Raw genomic sequence first — 7,727 nt, 5'->3', positions numbered from 1 at the left:
AGTTCCAGAATATCTATGGACTTTCAATTAGTATATCTGAGTTTAATTGGAAAACACTTTTTTATCTTCTGGGAAAACCTTAATTTCCAATAGTTTAACACTTCTTAGTGGAATGCTAACAAGACATTAGTGTGGTAAAAGCGTGGCTCCAAATTTGGCTTCCTAGAATCACTTGAGACTTCTCTTTTAAAAGCTAGATTACAAGACCCTCTTGATTCAGGGATTGCAGTGGGCCTGAAAATCAGTATTCTCAATAAACTCCCCAAGTGATTTTGATCACCATGGGAGAATGGAACCAGCTGCTTGTTAAGAACTCATGAGTCCTGTTGTCTGTTGCTTTCCCTCAGCTAATGCTGAGAGACTGGAAAGAACCTCACATTTCCCCAGTGCCCTGTCATTTTGCTCAATTCCAATGTTCCCATTTCCCATCCCACACCCTCCAACACACACAAATCCCCTTTTACCCAACATCATTTGTGGAACTCTCTGCAGCGTGATTGTGTACTCCAGACATACGAATGGACTCTGAATTTAACAAATACCTCCTTTAATTTCAACAACACCTATTGATTAATTTATATTGTAATATCTCTTATATCTTTTGTTGACTGTTTGATATTGTTCTGGATTTCAAATACTTGGTGTTTTCTTGTCATTAAAGAAAGATTGTTTTCATCACTTTTAATGTGGACTCTATTTTGTTCTCCAATAGCTTACCTATGTCTTCATCTTCACTCACAAACTGAAATCCAGGGACATCTTAGTTCTACCAATTTGGACTTGGATACACATTTGATATAATCCAAAAATTAAAACCCCATCTCTCTAGATCACTTGATCTAGGCCTGTAGCTTTCAGTCACAAATATTATATTAAATCCAACTCATTAAATAAATATCTAACAAATGTAAGCCACTTGGTCATTATGTATTTAGTAGATGTTAAAGTCTGGTGAAAAATTACATTCTACATTAGGTGTCCTCTGTCAATCACTGACAAAGCCTGAAGTTCAAATCTTGATGATGGATTTTTGTTTCCTTTTATTCTTGCTCTCTGAATATCCTATGCAATTTTAAAGTTATTTTCTCCCTAGGGTTCTTTTTGAAAAGAAAAATTGTCACCAGCTTAAGCAAGGACCTGCAGTAATCAAAACAGTATATAGTCATTGGATAAAGAAAAGTAGGGAGGAATAATTTTAAAAGCAGCATTCTTTTCTTGGGACTGAGTTTCTTCACCTGTCTGCAAACTGAGAAGAACTAACCAGGTGGTAGAATTCTATCATTGTTCACTACGTGGTTTGTGTATGCCAAGCTGAGATTTGTCTTTCAGTCTTTCAAAATTGCCTAATGACAAATAAAAACATACTTTGATAACAGCAGATGTTTCTGAGTAGTAGAGATTTATATTGTTATTGTAGATTTTCTTCATGATTTTCCTACCTCTCTACAATGATCATTTTAAACATTAATATTTTTGTATAAGCTTTTATAATGAAATGGAACAATCAGTTAGAAGAAACACAGTGATTCTCTAAAACAAAACTGGCACTTTGAAAAGGTGATTACCTACTTCAACATTGACCGAGATGTTTGTATTTTGTTGTGGTTTTCTTGCCCTACAATGAAAGAATGGCATGTGGTAGCACATCATTACAAAATTTGAAGTTGTCTCCCAATATCAATGGCTACTTTAAGGATATGTTTTCAACTGAACAGATTTTTAGTAAAGTCACAAAGCCTTGTTCCAATTCCCTGATGAATAATTGAATAATATTTTTAAATCATACACATATCCAATTATCATCGAAGGAAATATTAAAACACTAAAATCCCATTGAAGAGGCATTACTAAAATATGTGCCAGAGTCACAGGTTTTAGAAATGATTATATTTAATACCTTTATTAATTAGCTAGTACATGACTAAATATATTATTGACATTCATGAGTTTTGTTCCACTGGGAGATGAAAGCACTAATAAATACTAATATTACCCAGGAGATGCAATAAATATAGCTTTAAATATATTACTCATATGCTGTTTTTTTAATGTCAGCTATCTTAAGCTAGCATCTCATTTCTCTTTAATTTGAAAATGCTTTGAAATACAGCATTTATAAAAGTAACTTGATCAAATCAAGACACTTCTGATAGCCTGTATGCCTTTAAATCTAAATCACAAGCTAAAGGCTGGGTTTGTATTATAGCTTTGCCTAGGAAATTGCTTTAATTTTAAATTTTATTTGAACTGTAAAGAGGCAAATGGGTATGTATTTTCAGTTGTACCTCTCTGGACTTCTACAGACATCTCTGTAGCCCCCATGTCCATTCCCGGCCTTTGTCTTTCCAAGTTAGGTCTATTATGTGTGTCCTCTGCAGGAACATGGCTTGCTCCAGTCTCTGAACAAATCATAAGAATAGCAGAAAGAATATCAATAACCTCAGTCCCAACATCCAAAGGAGTCCAGAATTAGGTCCTTTAAAAACTGTACCACTTTGAGAAATTGCAGGTACTGTGTAGCTTCCACATTACCACATTCCCTCTTCACTTCCAATATGAAAAGTCAGTTCATAAGATGGAATTCTTCCAGGATTCTAGTTCTCCACTGAGGCTGAGCACCTGCCCTGTACTCACACTTTTCTGATTAGGTCCCTACAGCTGGCTGACTCTAGCCTATTTTTCCCCCTTGGGGGTTTGGGGGTTGAGAAAATATGCATCTACTTACCTTTCAGTAGCCCTGAAACACTATCGTTCTTTGGGACATTCAGGGTGATCTATGTTTAGCATGACTCTTACACTGTGTCTGTCAATGATCAGGCATCTCAAGAAAGTTTTGGATGTGGTTGAGTTCTGCTGACTAAGCTGAAATTTGGGAAAAGTATCTGAAGAACTGATATTTCATGTCACTTCTTAAAGAAATGTCCTTGCACTTTAGATATTGCCTATAGGCACGAAAGCCAACATTTTGTTTTTGAAATTGTCCCTGGCCTGTATTCTTGTCCCCTCTAAGGGCCACTACACTTTCACCAAAAACATTCAGAAAAACATAAGCTGAGGGTCTGTCAGGAACATCATAAACACCATCTCCAAAATGTTCTGTGTTGAAGTCTTGAGATTCAACATGAAAATGACAGGTGGGTATGCTTTCCATGGTCAAATGTGTTTTAAAAACTCATTATATTATCCCTTCTAGAGTTTCTCAGTACCTATCGGCATAGTGAAGGCTCTTGAAATCTTGAAGTGAAAACAAAACTGGAAACTAAAACCTATTTAACTTTGCTTAAGCCACCTGACTTTAAAATAATTTAAAATTTTTAGTAGCACCTAATATTATCTCACAGGCCCTATTTTTGGAAATGCTAATGTAAACACCATTCCAGCACTGATTAGGTGGTATATTCGATTCCCTGGAACAAAATGTTCCTCAAAGTTGCCTCTCTCCAATAGGTCTATTACCTCTTCAATGGTAATTTAAAAATAAATTTTTAGAAATTAAAAAAGAAGTAGGTCAAGCACAGGTTTTGTCTATAAACAAAGCTGCACAACAGTTTTAGAGTAGATTATGGTTTTATTTATTTTACTGTTGAATTTAAATTCTCTTTGTTCCCCCATAAATATAACAATAAAGTAATGTAAAAATCCAATAATAAAATATTTCTCTCTATATAAAAAACAACTTGCTTTTCTCTGAGTACCATGATTTCTCTGAGTATCTTCCATTAAGACTGGTATAACTCCAGAAGACAAGGACCTCAGAGTCCTGCTTTACTCCTGCTGTAAGACCTGGAAAGTCCAGACAGAATTTCAAACTGAGGCCTCTTACTTTCCCCTCAGGTAGGTTTGCCAGGCATTGTGTGTGTGTGTGTGTGTGTGTGTGTATAATTTCCTGTATTTTTTTCTCCTGTTATATTTTCTCCTCAGGTAACTCAAAGAAGTAAGGTCCTTAGTCTTAAGGGGGTGATTCCATTTCAGCAGAGAAAGAAATTCCATACTCTGCCAGGAGTCAAGGTGAGGAATCAGAATGAGGGTTGTGGAGACCACCCACCCCAGAAGAGAGGGTGCTACCCAGAGTGAAATTTCTTCTGTCACACAGAGGGGCCATATAAGATGCCCCCTCACTTCCTCATGGAAGTCTCGGAGAGGTGAAGGCCTTGGTCTAAAGGGAGATGGCCTTGAGTCAGCAAAGCGAGTGCCTTAGGAATTGCCAGGATTCACGATAAGGACCCTGAGTGAGAACTGAGGGGACCACCCACCTTAAACACAGGACCCCACAAAGCCCAATTCTGTATTCCCTACTGTGAGCTCTGGGAAGTCTCCAACTGGGATGGCTGGCTGTACTGAGAAATGTCTTCTCAGTTTTTCCTTCAAGTACTTCTGGGACAAGCAAGACAGGGTACCTGTGAGGACCTAGAGCACTGCCCTTAGGAAACATCTGGTGGAGATGACTTTCATTGGAACCAAGAAAGTTGAGTTTACCAGCTGAAGCCACTCACATCCTCCTTCTCTTCTTTAGCCTTTGGTGCCCAATCACCATGCCTCCTACTCACACTCCTGCCTACTGATACCAACAAGAGTCATCATGCCTCAGTATCAGAAGCATCAGTGTTGCACACATGAGCAACACTTGCAGGTCCACAGGGAGACTCAAAGCCAGGAGTGTCCACAGTTACATAATCAAGTATATCAGATGAGGACTCCAGTGGTTACAAAGAAAGAAAGCTCCAGAACCCTCCAGTTTTGCCAGATAGCCTCTGAACTAGAAAGAGACTTTGCTGGTGAATTCCACTGTGCTCAGTTATCAAATGAAAAAGTACATCACAAAGTCAGACGTGGTGAAGAATGGCATAAAAGAGGATAAGGAACACTTCCTGAAATGATCAGGATTGCCTCTGAGCACATGGAGCTGGTCTTGGAGTTGACATGAAGGACTATTCCTGTGCCCTTGCCAAAACACTGGACCTCACATAAAATGAAAGGCTGAGTTATGAAAAGGGCATGCACAATACCAGTCCCTTGATGACTGTCCTGGGCCTAATATGCACAAAGGGCAGCTGTATCACTGAGGAGATAGTTTGGGAAGAGCAGTATATAATGAATGTAAATTCTTGGAAGAGGCACTTCATCCTTGTGGATCCCATGAAGCTCATTACCAGCAATTTGGTGCAGCTAAAATACCAGGAGTACCAGCAGGTGCTCAACTCTGATCTTCCACACTGTGAATTCCTGTGGGGTCCAAGAGCCCAAGCTGAACCCACCAAGATGAAAATCCTGCAGTTTTTGTCCAAGGTCAATGTGACCACCCCCAGTGCCTTCCCATGCCATTATGATGAGGCTTTGAGAGATGAGGAAGAGAGATCCCAGGCCACTGCTGCAACCAAGGCTGGCACTACTTCCAAGGCCAGTGCATAGCCAGGACCATGTCCAGCAGTTCCTCCTACCCACAAGTGAGGCCCAATGCAGATTCTTCACTTTTATTGCAAGTGGATAGTCAATGTTCTGAGTAGGAGAGGGTCAGGGTAGAAATAAAGGGTAGAAAGAGTATGTCACTTCTGCTGTCCTGCTCAATATGGGTAACTTGTAGATTTATTTATTTATTTATTATTTATCAAATGTTGTTCATTTAAATGGAGGATTTATTTAACTTCAGAATCTAAGTTTTTGAATGACATGGGCCCCACATTTATTTCTGTTTATCAATTTTAAGAATAAGAGTTTTGGTATTTAGTAAAACAAATTAAAAATCATTAAATTATTTTTTTCTATGATCCACACAAGATAACAGCATTGGAATAGGTATTTTCTTAGACATGTGAAAGAATGCTACATTAAAATAGTTGGGATCATGCAAAAGAGAAGAAATAAAAAGGTAAGAGGTGGTCAATTCTTGGTTCCCTTTTTACTTTTTAGTCCCTACTTATTTTTGTAAAATTCAAAGATAAATACCTGGATTTGCTTGGCTTATTCAAGAACCACATTCCATAAGCCCTACAAGACAGAGCTAATCGAACCCACTTCACAGATGCAGAGCCTGATGCTCACTAAGTTTAGTAGTGTGTCCAAATTCACATGACTGTTAAGGGACAGGGTTGAAACTAGACCCCTGGTCTGAATTAGACTAGAGCTGACACTGTTCCAATTCTCCTCGCTCAAGGCCCACCTTGTGCTCCTTCATTCAGTTTTCTTCTTTCTTCTTAAAAATATATTTCAGACAATAAAAAGAAAGAATCTATGCTCATACTACTGGGTTAGACTACATTCCCAGAGTAATATGAATACCAAAATAAATGAGAGGCATGAATAAAGAAAAGAAAGCTAATACATGGTGACAGTATGATTATCTACAAATGCAATGTAAGATAAGCTCAAAAGATCAGGGTCTCACAAGCTCATCCCAGACATCCCCTTCCCTGTAGTATATAAATCTATCAGAACAGACTTTACTTGTGAATCTAAGCCTGGCTGATGAAGAGAAGGAAAATGTCAGCCTATTTTCCCCCATAAGTCCTTCACCTGTCCTGGGATTCCTGCCTTGTGCTTCAGCCTCCACATCTCACATCACTCCTAGAACAGGGACCAAAGTTTGCTCACAGAAAAATGTTCAGGGGTTTGCAGGGATGTGGCATTTCCCAGGAAGCATTTAATCCAAGACATAGGAGCCAAGAGGAGGACCTCAGTGTTAGAGGGATGGAGAGAACAACACCTCAGAATACAGGGTGTCACACACAGATAAGCTTCCACCTGCTCTAAGACTCAGAAAACCCCAGACAGAACTGCCATGCTGAGCATGCCCTCACTTATTTTTCAGGACGTTCAGGTACTTAAGAGCCCTGGCCTAAGAAGGACAACCTCAGTCAGGTAAGTAGAAGGAAGAGTCCCAATCTCTGATAGATATGAAGGTGAGGACTCTGAATGAGGAATTTTGGAAGGACCCAAACAAAACAGTATGGTTCCATAAGTCTGACTCAGGCTATCAACACTTGGAGGTCTGAAATAGTCTTGGCAGGATGTGGCTCATCCTGACTTCCAATTTGGAGGTCCCCAGAAGTTGAGTGTCTTGATTTGATGGGAGCAGCCTCAGGCTCGCAGAGAATGGAGTCCCAAGACCAGTCAGGTGTCAAGGTGAGGACTCTAAATAAGAATGAGGGAACCACCCATCTCAAAACAGAGTAGTTCCACATATTCCCCTTATGCTGTTGGCCTTGGGGTGTCCAGAAAAGACTTGTGAGGTGGTAGAAACCTGTTATACTCTCAGTAGTGTCTCATGGAGGTGAGGATCTTGGACTAATAGGGACAGCCCCAGATATGCAGAGAGAAACCCTGGGCCTTAACAAGTATCATGGTAAAGACCCTAAGTGTTAACAATGGGACCCCCACCAGCTGATAGAGTCAAACAGAGCCCCATCCAATTCTTGGCCCTGGGAGAATACAGAAGAGCTATGACTGATCACACCTGTGTTGTCTCAGGGTGGGAAGTTCCTTGGTATGAAGGAGGCAGACCCAGTTCTGCAGAAAGAACAGTCTTGGCCTTAATGAAGTTATGAGGACCCTGAGTGCTAAAGACGAAACCTTTCACTAAAATACGGGCCTCACAGACACATCACCCTGCTGTCAAGCTATGAAGCACGGGAAGAAGTGGCCATGTGTTGCATAACCAGCTATATCCTCTAGGGACTCAAGAAGGTGAGGACTTAGTTTTGAAGCTGGCTAACTCCTGTTGCCAGAATGAG

This window comes from Hipposideros armiger, unplaced genomic scaffold (genome assembly GCF_001890085.2).
Source record: "Hipposideros armiger isolate ML-2016 unplaced genomic scaffold, ASM189008v1 scaffold_250, whole genome shotgun sequence".
NCBI classification, from domain to species: domain Eukaryota; kingdom Metazoa; phylum Chordata; class Mammalia; order Chiroptera; family Hipposideridae; genus Hipposideros; species Hipposideros armiger.
The sequence above is the reverse complement of the archived record's forward strand: the minus strand, read 5'-3'. Positions refer to the sequence as shown.